Raw genomic sequence first — 14,157 nt, forward strand, 5'->3', positions numbered from 1 at the left:
AGTATAGAAGTTAGATATTGCTATACATCATTCAATAAGTTTTAATATGTTGAATACGTTTCAACTGTCTACCTATCTGAAGTGCCATCAATGCTATCTTGTGTGTCCTGCTTTACATGAATAGAAATTGCTTCATCTCTGACAAGACTTTGCAAAACTTCTAAGCTTTCTCCCACCCTGGACATTTCATAAATATATAAACCTCACTTGCCTAGTTTCCAACAGATCTCATGTGCGTGAAACATCAGGAGGGAATGCTTCTGGAACATGACCATACAGCCCGGAAAACTCACAGCAACTCAGTGATTCTGGCCATGAAAGCCTTTGACAACACATCTAAGCTTTGATTAGCCCTTTGCTTTTGGTTAACTTGATGCTTTACTGGCTTTATTCTAGCCTTAACAAGCTTTCAATATTACAAGTTTGATGTTTCTTAGTCCATCAAGTTCACAGGCTTGATATAAAACATGAAAAAAGAGTTTTGAGAGGAAAATCTGAAGGATGAAATGTGATGCATTTAACAGAGTCGGAATTTAATCACAATGACCAAGCTGAAAGTTGCATTCATTTGGGAAAAAAACTGACAATGAGATATTAAGGGAATAAGACAAAAGAGTATATAGAGTCTCAAAAGACCACAAATAAAAGGGTGGTCATACAAAGCAATAAGATTTAAGAATATGAATGTTCTACTAAATGAGTCAGAAGGTCAAAGGATTAATTCACCCTGCTGCTTTCTGGCACAACTACATTTTTTCACTGAAATAAAATGATATATAGACAGCAAATAGATGTGAGGAAATGTAAACTAGGTATCAGCAACAGATAAGTAATTTTAGATATATGTGCTTTTGATTAATTTAAAAGTAGAATTAAAGCTGTATGTGTCATTTAAGAGAATTCATTGGACTAGAATATAAATGATACACATTGTATTCAACATGAATGGCATCCTGCTCAGTAGTTACAAGATTGTAATTTGAACTTGAAATCTTCACATTTACAGCAATACATGACAATACATGACTCTCAAATCCTATATTTTCAGCCTGGCATCACCCCAAGCAAAGGGCTTCTGGGTCAGTGGGAAATGGTGACTTGAAATGGGAGACTTGAGAAAAGCACTTGTAGTGGGATGCCAAGGGATCTCTCCTTCCTTCTGTCCTCAGTGCCCCCATAATGCGGAGAGAACTGCAAATGTCATTTCTGATTTCAAGCCTGGCTGAAAAGCTAAGCTTTGGGAGAGGAGTTGTCAGATATAGCTGCAATGATGAAGCTATGTCACCATATTAGTATCTGATAATGCAGGATCTCAGCGAGAGTTTCACTTCATTGAAAATGTTTTCTGACCATGGGTAAATTCTTCCATCTTTTGCACCTCTAGAAACCCCTTGACTCTAAACTCTTCTCCCCTATCCACCATATTTTGCTTAGGATTTTAATTTCAAAATTAATAACAACCACAACTCATCCTTAATTTGGCAATGAGAACACTAAATAGGTTATTTATAGGCACTTGGCATGTTGTGTGACTTCCACAAAAGCACATTTTGCACATATGGTCAGGAATGTATATTTTATTTGTTTGACCCTTATGAAAATTAGTTCTCTCGATTAAGGATGTAGTGTGAGAATGAATACTTGTGATAGTTTTTGTCATATAGCAGGAGAAAAAAAATGTATTTTCTCACAGTAGTCTTCCACATTTGAATATCCTGAAGTGTTGCAAAACAGTTATTCTGCAGAATTCTTTTAAATAACATTTCTATTTACTACATAGAAAATAGAGTTTTGACACAGAAGATCCTCATTATTGTTCTTTTTTCTGCAACGTATTGTGATGTTTGAATACCAGGAGAAAGCTGAGCAAAATCCTTATTTGTCTATTATGCTTCCCAATGGGATTTAGGTGGAAGATGTTATAAAATTATTTTTAAAAACCCCTGGGAATGCATAATTACAAATATTGCTTCCACCCTTACCTTTCATAGCTGATATTGTCTAGAAAGAGAAATATACTTTTGCAAGTATGTGTGTATTGGGAGGGGCATTTTGTTTCAATAAAATCCATCTCATTTACCCACACTTTACAACACTAAATTACAAAGCTATAAGTATACTAGCTGTGCCCGGCCACGCGTTGCTGTGGCAAAGTGGTGGTGGTATTGGTTAAAAATTGTTGTGTAATTTTTATTTGACGTTATTTGCAATTTTTTATTAATTTTATTGTAAGTTATATTTTTATTTATTATATTTTATTATTTTCTTGTATTATTTTTAGTTACTTTCTGTTATTATAATATTTTATTGTATTCATTTTTAGTGTTTTTTATTATTTTTATTGGATTGCTAGGAGACCAAGTTGGAGGAGCTTAGCCTTCTAATTGGCAGCAATTGGATAAAAGCAATTATTGCTCTCTCTCTAATTAGGACTTTATTTTTCTTTTCTTTTTGTTGTATCAACCTAGAGGCGTGGATGCTAGGTTGTGTTGTCAAATTTCGAGGTTGGGGGGGCTGTAGTTTTGTTGTTTTGTGGGTTGCCGTGATGCCATCACTCTTTTATATATATAGATGCTCTTAAAACCAAGCAGTAAAGGATTTTAAAGTATTTTCCTGGTTTCTCTTTGATTTTTTTAAAACCATCTAAAGCAAGCACTTAATTTGTATCTCAAAAACATAGGAGCACCAAACAAAGTTTTCAAACTTACTTCTCCCATTCTCTTTTATCATAAGGCTACAAAGAGCTCCAAAGCTTTTGTTTCTTTTTCACTGAATGTAACTTTTAATCTAATCTAAACCCAACAAAGTATCATTTTTCTTGTGTGTATCATCTATTTGAAACAAGCTAATTATCCTGTTCTAAACAAACTATAGTTAAACTCTAACAATGACTTCATTTTTCTTCCTTTTTCTTCAGCAGACATCAGTATTCTAGCAGAGAATTTCCTTACACTTGGGACCAGCATTTAAATTTTGACTGTCATGCAGAAATATTCCCCCATGTTCTTGTACAGAGGGTTGTCTTGGGCAAAGGAGACAATAATAAGCTTCTTCATTCAAATTTACTTGGAAAAATTTGCATTTTTCCAGAGGCATAATTCTAGAGATGTAGAAATTATTTTTTGTTGCTGTCAGTTTTCAGTATGTTATTTCCTATAGTCATTTCAGAGCCCCCGGTGGTGCAGTGGATTAAACCGCTGAGCTGCTGAACTTGTTGACTGAAATGTCAGCAGTTCCAATCCAGAAAACATGGTGAGCTCCTGCTGTTAGCCCCAGCTTCTGCCAACCTAGCAGTTCAAAATCATGCAAATGTGAGTAGATTAATGTGTACCGCTCTGGCGGGAAGGCAAGAGCACTCCATGTAGTCATGCCGGCCACATGACCTTGGAGGTGTCTACGGACAACGCTAGCTTTCCGGCTTAGAAACTGTCAGGACCCAGGCTGCAGAGCACCAATAACCATGCGCAGAGACCAGAATCTATCTAATATCTTTATTAAAGGAATATATAAAGTCAATAAAAACAAGTGTAGAATATAGTTCAGGAGTAGACCTTTCAGGAAAGGTCAAATATAGTCCAGGAAAACAATGTCCAATGTGTGATATTAAAGTCCAAAGTTATAATCCACTTCACCGAAACACACACTATTTGGCAAGCAATAGTGTGGGGAACTGTCCATAGTCTTTGAGGCTTAAGGTAAATCCGAAGGAAACTGGGGAACAAGGCTTGAATCCGAGAAGCAAGGTCCGTGGTTTAAAACGCAAGACAAGGCTAGACTTGAGTCTTGGCAAGATCAAACTTAAAGCAAGGCAAACATGAATCAAGAACTGAGTCCATAGAAGTCCATGGTACAAGGCTGGGCTGGAAACTTGGTCCGGGATCTGGGAACTGGAGTACGTAGTCTGCACACGATCTCACTCCTCAAGCCGACGAATTGACTCCGCAAGGACCCCCTTGCGGGCAAACACCTATATAGGATCTTGTTTTCCCGCCAAGGAACACTTTCTCTGGGGAACAAGAAACGAAACCTATACTGTGTCCAGATGCATTGACTCCTTAAAGTTTCCCAAGGGAAACAGACTTAATCAGCTAATTGTCTGGCAGCTATCCTGGCGCTCCTGCGAGTCGACTCCCGAGCGCTTCTATCTTGATTATAATAATCCCGGCGAGAAAATGGGGGAGATTTCTGCTCAAGGCTTGTTTGGCTGACTTCTTGTGGGCAAACATCTTGCAGGTGCAAGGGCTCCAAATCTGGCAGAAACGGTGGGAAACCCAAGTTTTCCTCTTCATCTGCCACAATAGTACTAGGAACGGGACTACATGGCCCATGAGTCATCACACTATCCCCCTCCTCAAGGCCCCCCTCAAAAATGGGCCCCCTCCCCGAGGTGCGGGGCCGCGGCTTGGCAGGGTAGGCCTGATGGAAGCGGCGGACTAAATCGGGGGCATGGACTGTGGAAGCATCTTCCCAAGAGCGTTCTTCGGGGCCATAACCCACCCAGTCAATGAGATACTGAAGACGGCGGCGGTGGAAGCGAGAATCCAAAATGTCCTGAACCTCAAATTCCTCCTCCCCATCCACCAAAACAGGAGTGGGGGCCGGCTGGTCTGCATCAGGGCGCACACCATCCGCCGGAAGGAGCAGGGAGCGATGAAACACTGGATGAATGCGCATAGAGCGCGGAAGTTGAAGTTTGAAAGTCACGGGGTTAAGTTGCGCCACCACTGGATAAGGACCAATGAAACGGGCATCTAGCTTCCGGCAGGGACGGTGGGAGGGCAAAAAGCGAGTGGACAGAAGAACCCGATCTCCTACCTTGATTTCGGGGCCCGGCTGGCGATGACTGTCAGCGTGGCGTTTATAGTCCTCCTTGGCTTGGTCCAGTTGCTGGAGCAATAGTTGTTGCAGCCAGTCCTCCGCTGCGGGGACTTCTGAGGTTTCAATGACAGGAGGAAAAAAACGTGGGTGGAAGCCGTAGTTTGCAAAGAACGGGGTTTCCTTGGTTGAAGCCTGGACACCGTTGTTGTAGGCAAACTCTGACAGAGGTAACAGGGATGCCCAATTGTCCTGCTGGTAGTTTACATAACAGTGAAGGTATTGTTCCAAAGTGGCATTGGTGCGCTCAGTTTGCCCATCCGTTTGGGGATGGTGAGCTGAAGATAAACGAGAGTCTATGCCCAATAGTTTTTGTAGTGCCTTCCAGAAACGAGAGGTGAATTGAGATCCACGGTCTGTGACTAAACTCTTGGGCAATCCATGTAGTCTGAAAACATGCTGAAGGAATAAATCTGCAGTCTCTTTGGCCGTGGGGAGGCCATCGCAGGGAATGAAATGGGCCAATTTGGTAAAAAGGTCCACCACCACTAGGATCGTGGTGAATCCAAGGGAAGGTGGTAGGTCAGTGATGAAATCCGCAGAAATTATTTCCCATGGACGAGATGGAGTAGGAAGGGGATGCAGTAGCCCTGAGGGCTTCTCCCTTCTTGTCTTGGAACGCTGGCATACCGGGCAGGTATTGACATATTTCTCTACATCCTTGCAGATCTTGGGCCACCAGAAATCTCGTAGGATCAAATGCATGGTTTTAAATAGTCCAAAATGCCCTGCTGGCTTGCAGTCATGACACAGACGAAGTGCCTTTTCTCTACCTGGTCCTGGAGGGATGTAGATGTGATTTCTGTAGCAAAGTAACCCATCCTTAAGTGAGAAAGGAAAACGTAGTCCTTGGCGAATTTGGTCCTGAGCCCAGGCATCCGCCTGTTGACTGGCTCTGATTTCTTGAGCACAAAGGGGTCCTGGAGTAGTGGGAGTTGGTTCAACTGCAGTGGATTTGGTGTTTCCCACTGTGAGCGTGGAAAAGTTCTCGGGCTGCAGCAATTGGGATTCGAAAGTCTCTTTGCGCCCTGCAGCATACTCCGGTTTCCGTGATAGAGCATCTGCTTGCTTGGTCTGAGCTGGGGTTACATAATGGATCTGGAAGTCAAAGCGCTCAAAAAATAAAGCCCAGCGCTGCTGCCTCTGATTTAACTTGCGGGCAGTTCTTAGATGTTCCAAATTACGATGGTCAGTATGGACCTCAATGGGAAATTTGGCCCCTTCTAACCAATGTCTCCAATTTTCAAAGGCTGCCTTTATGGCCAAAAGTTCCTTCTCCCAAATAGTGTAATTTCTCTCTGGGGCTGTTAGTTGACGGGAGTAAAAGGCACAAGGATGAAGATGTTCTCCCACTGGTTGCATGAGTACAGCCCCAATTGCCACATCAGAGGCGTCAGCCTGCACAACAAAAGGGGTCTTAGGATCAGGGTGCTGTAGAATTGGCTGGGACGTGAATAACTTCTTTAGTTGCTGGAACCCTTTCTCTGCTTGCTCCGTCCAGCGGAAAGGCTGTTTTCCACGGATGCAGCTGGTGATTGGGTCAGACCAGCGGGCAAAGTCTGGAATGAACTTGTGGTAGTAGTTTGCGAACCCAAAGAAACGTTGCACTTCTTTCTTGTTGGTTGGCGCCCGCCATTCCAATACTGCTGAAACCTTTGCCGGGTCCATGGAGAGCCCTAGTGGCGAGACACGGTATCCCAGGAAATCTACCTCTTGTAGATCAAAAGCGCATTTTTCCAACTTGGCATATAGTCCATGATCCCGCAATCGTTGTAACACCATTCTGACGTGTTTCTCATGCTCCGATTGTGATCTAGAAAACACCAAAAAATCGTCCAAGTATATGATCAAGAACCGATCTAGATAATCCTGGAAAATATCATTGACAAAGTGCTGGAACGTTGCGGGAGCAACGGACAAACCGAAATTCATGACTAGGGACTCGAATAATCCGAATTTAGTCTGAAAGGCAGTTTTCCACTCGTCCCCCTCCCTGATGTGAACTAGATTGTAAGCCCCCCGAAGATCCAGCTTGGTGTAAACCTTGGCCCCTCGAAGCCGTCTAATAGGTCCGAGATCAAAGGCAGGGGGTAGCGGTTCCGTTTAGTGATATTGTTCAATGCTCTATATTCCACAACCAAGCGTAGGTCCCCTGACTTCTTTTTTACAAACATCACTGGTGAAGCGGCTGGGGATTGAGAGGGTCTGATGAACCCCTTGCGGAGGTTTGACTCTATGAACTCCCTGAGAGCTTCTTGCTCTGGTTCAGTCAGGGAGTAGAGGTGTCCTCGTGGGATCGGGGCCCCCTCCACCAAGTCAATGGCACAATCATAGGGCCTGTGCGGGGGTAGTTTCTCGGCTTCCTTTTCATTGAAAACATCCCAAAAGTCTGAGTATTTCTTGGGCAAGGTGATGATGGGTTCAGCGTCTGTGGCATGGCAGACCTTGGCTACAAGACAATGGTTTTGGCAATATTTAGAAGCAAACTGTAGTTCTCTGTTGGTCCAAGAGATGCTGGGGTCATGGAGTGTCAGCCATGGAATTCCCAAAATCACAGGGAAGTGAGGAACCTCGGTAACAAAAAAGGAAATCTCTTCCATGTGTTCCCTTATCCACATTCTAGTGGGTTCAGTCCATTGGCTTACTGGACCTGTCTTTAGGGGGCGGCCATCTATGGCTTGCACCACCCGGGCGTTCTTGAAATCGTGATATTGTAATCCCAGAGAGTCGGCATACTCTCTATTGATGAAATTGTTTGTTGCTCCTGAGTCTATCATGGCATGGATCATGACGGGTCCTTTTTTCGTTGACCACAAGGTGACCACTAGGAGAAATAGGACCCCGGTTGGCGGCTCTTGAGTGGGGTTTCTGACCGGGTTGGCGAGCCTCTCTACGCCCGGTCGCTGGCTTCCCCCGCCGGCTTTGTGCCAGCCGCCTCGGCCGTCTCCGTCTCCATGGAGGACGCCGCCGCCAAACGAGCGGCGGGCTTTCTTTTGGCTGGACATTCTCTGGCAAAGTGGCCCCCGTTTCCGCAGTACCAACAGAGGTTTAAACGTTGGCGGCGGGCCTTCTCGGCAACATCTAATCTGGGACGCACATTGCCCAACTGCATTGGCACCTCCTCGCTTTCTCTGGGGTATGGGGCTGGTGGCGAGGGTCTCCACATTGGACGTGGCTGGATGCCGGCGGGAGCGGGAGGTTTTGCTCCTGCTCTTCCACTCTGGCCTCGGAGCCACTGTTTTCTGTTGGCAAGCATTACTTCAGCTCGTAAACATTGGTCAATAAGTCTCTCAAGAGAGTTTGGAGGATCCACCTTGGAGATTTCTTCCAACATCTCGATGTTGAGACCCTCCCGAAACTGTCCTCTGAGGGCTACGTCATTCCAACCGGTGTTTTGGGCCAGCACTCGGAACTCGGCTATGTACTGGGACAAGGGCCTGTCCCCTTGGAAGAGGCGCCGGAGTTTGTGGCCGGCCGCCTCTAAATTGTCCTCGATCCCCCAAGTCGCCTTAAGGTGGTTCAGGAAGTTTTGCGCGGAACTTAGGTGTGGGGAGGCTTCATCAAACAGTGCCGTCGCCCAATTTGCCGCTGGCCCGTCTAGGAGACTGTAAATCCACGCCACCTTGATGTCTTCTTGAGGAAACTCGGCATGACGGGCTTCTAGGTATGCCTGGCATTGGCGACGGAAAACGTGAACCTTGGAAGCTTCTCCAGAAAACTTGGTTGGTAACGCCAGGGCAGGGAGACGGGTTCCGCGTTCCTTCAAGCCCCGTATTTCTCCCTCCTGCGTATGGAGCATATCACGGATTCTGTCCACTTCATCCTTGGAGAAAGTATAGCTGAGTGGTTGGGCTTCCGCCCCGGTTCCAGTAGACATTCTGGCCTAGGTTAATTGGTGCTTAAGGTGGCGGAGTCACACACTATTTGGCAAGCAATAGTGTGGGGAACTGTCCATAGTCTTTGAGGCTTAAGGTAAATCCGAAGGAAACTGGGGAACAAGGCTTGAATCCGAGAAGCAAGGTCCGTGGTTTAAAACGCAAGACAAGGCTAGACTTGAGTCTTGGCAAGATCAAACTTAAAGCAAGGCAAACATGAATCAAGAACTGAGTCCATAGAAGTCCATGGTACAAGGCTGGGCTGGAAACTTGGTCCGGGATCTGGGAACTGGAGTACGTAGTCTGCACACGATCTCACTCCTCAAGCCGACGAATTGACTCCGCAAGGACCCCCTTGCGGGCAAACACCTATATAGGATCTTGTTTTCCCGCCAAGGAACACTTTCTCTGGGGAACAAGAAACGAAACCTATACTGTGTCCAGATGCATTGACTCCTTAAAGTTTCCCAAGGGAAACAGACTTAATCAGCTAATTGTCTGGCAGCTATCCTGGCGCTCCTGCGAGTCGACTCCCGAGCGCTTCTATCTTGATTATAATAATCCCGGCGAGAAAATGGGGGAGATTTCTGCTCAAGGCTTGTTTGGCTGACTTCTTGTGGGCAAACATCTTGCAGGTGCAAGGGCTCCAAATCTGGCAGAAACGGTGGGAAACCCAAGTTTTCCTCTTCATCTGCCACAATAGTACTAGGAACGGGACTACATGGCCCATGAGTCATCACAGAAACAGAGATGAGCACCAACCCCCAGAATCGGACATGACTAGACATAATGTCAGGGGAAAACCTTTACCTCTTATAATCATCTCAGTATTGCAGATCACTGGAATATATTAAGCAATATAGGAATGGCTGGATGGATAAAACCAATAAAGAAATGATATAAAATTGCATCAGTGGAAGCAACACTGACAGCATATATCACAAACCCATCCTTAACTTTGCAATGAGAGTGTTAAATAGGTTACAATTTGTCTAATTTGAGGTCTGTTCCACAACAGTGGCTGAGAAAAACACAGCAGATTTAGAATTACCAAGGAAACTGAACTGTGCTGACCTAAACTATCCGATTCAAATTTGGCCATATGTTGTAGGAGCTCAGGTGTGAGCTAAAGAATGAACTAAATACATGAGTGACCTGAACATACTCAATAATAGGATCAACAACCTAAGTCCTAAGAACTCTGCTTACCTTTTTAACTTGTCACTTCAGATATCATTAAAAAAAAGCTCTGGACAAAAGAATTAGCCCAAAGGGTACTTATTTTTGTATTAATCAAAAGGTGAGAATACTTCTGCTTCTTGAGATCACATTAACAGTACCTGATCATGTCTAGACTGTTCAGATAACTGTTATTGCCTTCCCAAAAGTTCTTGAAGTTCATCATTGGGTTGCATGCATTTAGTATTTTTGGTTCATCGCAGTCATAAAGATATACTGTGTCTTCTCAGTATCCACTGGGGTATCCCAGTGGATACCAAAATCCATGGATGTCCAAATCCCATCATACAGAATGGTGTAGTAAAATGGCATCCCATATATAAATATAAATCCCATCTTTTATTTTCAGATGCCAGGATGTGGGTGTGAAGGATTAACTAAACTTACCTGCTCAAAAGTCTCCCTGAATCTTTTGTGATGCTGTTTATCTTTCTAATGATCCACATAACAGTAAGAGAAATGCATCAAAAAATTCAAATAGGCACTCTTTTAAAGGATCTTGGTAATATTTATTTATTTAGATTAGTTTTGCTTTTTCTCAAAGAGTATTCAAGATGATGTAAAACCAAAACAAGAATGTTAATGCTATCATTCACAAAAAATCTTGGAAAACATAATTAATGGAATGAAATCAATTCTCACTGAACAGAAAACCAACTGATTTGTAACTCACCAGATACTTGCATTGATGAAAACAGAAGAAAAGCTAGTTCCAAATTAGAAGAGCGACATTGGTGATACTCTACTGCCAATCCCAGGAAGTTAAACTCCACTTGCTGGCACTCAAGAAAATATATGGCAATTATTTGCCACTGTGGAAATAAAGAAGAAAAATAAAGTCAGATTTCTGAAGAGTTCCATTGACTTCAATCATACATAGGAGAAAAGCCTAAGGAGAAAAGTTGAACAAAATATTGTCATAGAGAAATACCATTCCCCCATACTGATCAGTACTTTTTTTTAAAAAAAGGGACATAGCATTTGTAAGGAAATGCTAGAAAATTTCCATTCCTTCAGAATTGGCATCATTAGAAGCACACTGTAGCAAATACTTTGAAAATGGAGCACTCAAACAAGACAATTTCTGCCAAGAAATATCTTTAACATAAACTGCTAGGAGAAAGGAATTCACAGCACAGAGGTCAGGAGAATTTTTCAAACTTTAAATGTTTCTTTGGGAGTACTGTCTTACACATTTTACTCAGAAGTGAACCTGACTGAGAACACTGGGTTTTTAAAGGAGTCTCTATACTCATGTATCTGGAAGAACCAAAAGGACCTTGTCACATGGCCGGCGGTTGGGCACTCTTCTTCAGGACAAAGCAATAGAGCCCTTGCCTCGCCAGCCGGCAGGTCAATTACATGGAGGGAAGAATGACTTCCTGGCATGGACCTGGCAACATGAGAAGTCTGACATGTTGCCAGCTCTATGGGGAGAAGCCGTGCACACTATGTGTGCTCCCCGTTTCCCTCCATGGGATTGCTCGGCCAGCTGGTGAGACTAGGGCTCCATGCCTTGCCCTTAAGAGGAGCACCACCATTGCCGCCGGCCATATGATGAAGTCCTAAGTATTGCATTGGTAAAATATGACAATTTCTCCTTGAGAAATTAGATGTTCTCTGACTAAGAAAGAAGCAGTGTGATCTGAATAGGGCGGGGGCAGCTGAATCTCAAGAAAAATAACTTTTCTTTTGCTAATGGAGCTGACATTGTTTTGCTTTTTGTCTCTAGTCAATGGGCAATGAGGCTTTTGCCTGCATTGAAATCCCTCAATATCATCTTAACTGACAATATCTCATACAGAACGTGTATGCCTAATGACTCTAACATTATTACTATGTATGATTTCTAACATTTAACCCAACATCAATGCTTGTGGATTTTCAATTTTGTTTGCATGGTCAACATGGTTTCCTCTAAATATTTCTTCCTGGATTTTAGGCACAGTATACATGGATGATAGGTTTCTGGCTGCAGATATAACTAGATGTCATAAAATACATGATTTCTGGCCTGGCATGCCATAGAGCTATGTTGGAAGACTTCACAATACAATAGTATTTTCCCTTCGTGAAGTCACTTGTGTATTTTCTCTATAATACTTGTTTAGCTGATGGTAAAAACACGTTGTTAAAGTTTTCTACCAGACCTGACACAGAGCTGATTTCACTTTAATGAATACGCCTAACAAACATTTCACCCGACCTTAGCCAGGTGGCCTCACCATCTGAAAATACCTTCAATTTAAAATGAATGCACAAATCATGGTATGTACAACGTTTCAACTTTTCCTTCAGTTTTTTAAATGTTAAAATAAAGGATGCAATACATAATGTGTGAAAGAAATGATTTTCACTAATGAAAAACTTTCCACAGAATTCACAAAGCATTCCTTTTGTGGCATTTCTGTAGCCCACTATTTGGTATTACTTTGATGAACAAATATCTAAGAGAATGGCTCCCAAATGTAACATTAGTTCTCTATACTCAACCCCATGATGTGGCAGCTATGAAAAGACAACATGTTTTAATGGGCACCATTAAGTAAAGAACTGAAAACACACCAGTATCATAACACCTTTACATATATGTACTGCTCATCCACATTTAAAATACTCTGTATAGAATACTATGTCTTATCACAGTGCACCAAACCGCCATTGAAATTTAATTGCACATCTACTTCAGGCCTGTACAACCTGTGGCCCTCCAGCTGTTTTGGCCTGCAACTCCAGCCGCTTCTACACTGCCTTATAATCCAGATTATCAAAGCAAAAAATCCAGATTATCTACTTTGAATTGAATTATATGAGTCTACACTGCAATATAATCCAGTTCAAAGCAGATAATCTGGATTTTATATGGCAGTGCAGAAGGGGCCTCTCAGAATTCCTGGCCATTGGACAAACTGGCTAGGGCTTCTGGCCATTGGAGGCCAAAACATCTAGAGGGCCACAGATTGTGTAGACCTGATCTACTCTAAAGGTTTTTTTTTTTAAAGGACTTTAATTGATTTTTGGCTCGAACACTTTTTTTCTGAAGAAAGGTCATGACAATTGTGACTTCTGGAATTGATTGGGAAGATATTCACAACAAGTAAAGGGAAGTATTTACACCTCACAACTGGTTTACGGATTTTTTGGTCAAGAGATTAGAATTTGCTGCCACAAGGCATTAAAACAGAATCAGGCATATTCATTTAAGAGAAGTCAGCTACATGTTACTGGTCGAAACGGTGGCATGCAACCTCCAGCTTTGGGACAAGATCCAAGGGGAATATTTTGACAAAATAAATTATTCTGTCAACAGCACTGGAAGTGGAGTATTCTATTTCTGTTGTCTTTATGTCTTGCCTATAGGCTTCTAAAAAGCATATAGCAGCCTACTTTTGTTCCATAATATGAAATTATGTAGTACAAGGATTTTGCAACCATGCTCATGAAATAAGCAAGGTGGAGAAAGAGTACAGGGAAACTAAAAAAAATTAATACATTCAGTGCAACATGCTGCATATTTTCAAAGGTGGAGTACTAACAGTGCTTTCAAAAGGTTACTGTTTTGGAGTATGTGTCCCATGGACTTCATGTAAGGATGTAGGGGAGGGGAAGAGGAGAAAAACAGCATTGCTTCCTAAATAAGAATTATTTTCTCGATCACATTTTCTTCAGTCCTCCTCACATTTGTAGCATGGCAAAGAGACATTGAAAAAATGGTTCACATTTAGAACTCGGATTTTCCTTGTTGACATTCCCATAGTAATATCTCTGCCTCCTTTTCCTGGATGTTTAAACTGTATTTGAAATGTCTGGCTGAAATTTAAATCACTTGATTGCTAAAAATGTAAGGATTGAAGGCAAATTTAATCCGGAAACAGAATTCTTATCTAGAAAAAAAAAATAGCTGTATATTTGATCTCATGGCAAATCTCTGGATACAAATGTATCAAAGTAAAAAAGCAAAATTATTTATAAATTACTATGAACATGAAAATAAACTGAATACTGCAATGACCAATACACTACAATGTAAGTCTTTAGTTTAGGTTATCTTGACCATGGTTGCCATGGATTCTATTAGATAAATTCAGAAGGTATCTCCAATGGTTAACTATACCAACAGAGCTACTACAAATGAGAAACATTAGTGTAAAGATGCAGTATGGCAAAT

At 42.4% G+C, this 14,157-nt stretch overlaps 1 protein-coding gene across 4 annotated transcripts in view; it reads right to left on the bottom strand.

Moving 5' to 3' along the window:
- The window catches only part of sntg1 (syntrophin gamma 1), a 290,079-nt gene that overhangs the window by 167,016 nt on the left and 108,906 nt on the right, over window positions 1-14,157 (bottom strand). For all 4 annotated transcript variants that reach the window (XM_008114859.3, XM_008114861.3, XM_062980382.1 and 1 more), the window contains exon 2: window positions 10,663-10,801. The gene's annotated coding sequence lies outside the window, so the exon portion shown is untranslated. The remainder of the gene's footprint in view (window positions 1-10,662; window positions 10,802-14,157) is intronic.

The sequence above is a fragment of the Anolis carolinensis genome, chromosome 4 (genome assembly GCF_035594765.1).
Source record: "Anolis carolinensis isolate JA03-04 chromosome 4, rAnoCar3.1.pri, whole genome shotgun sequence".
NCBI classification, from domain to species: Eukaryota; Metazoa; Chordata; class Lepidosauria; order Squamata; family Dactyloidae; genus Anolis; species Anolis carolinensis.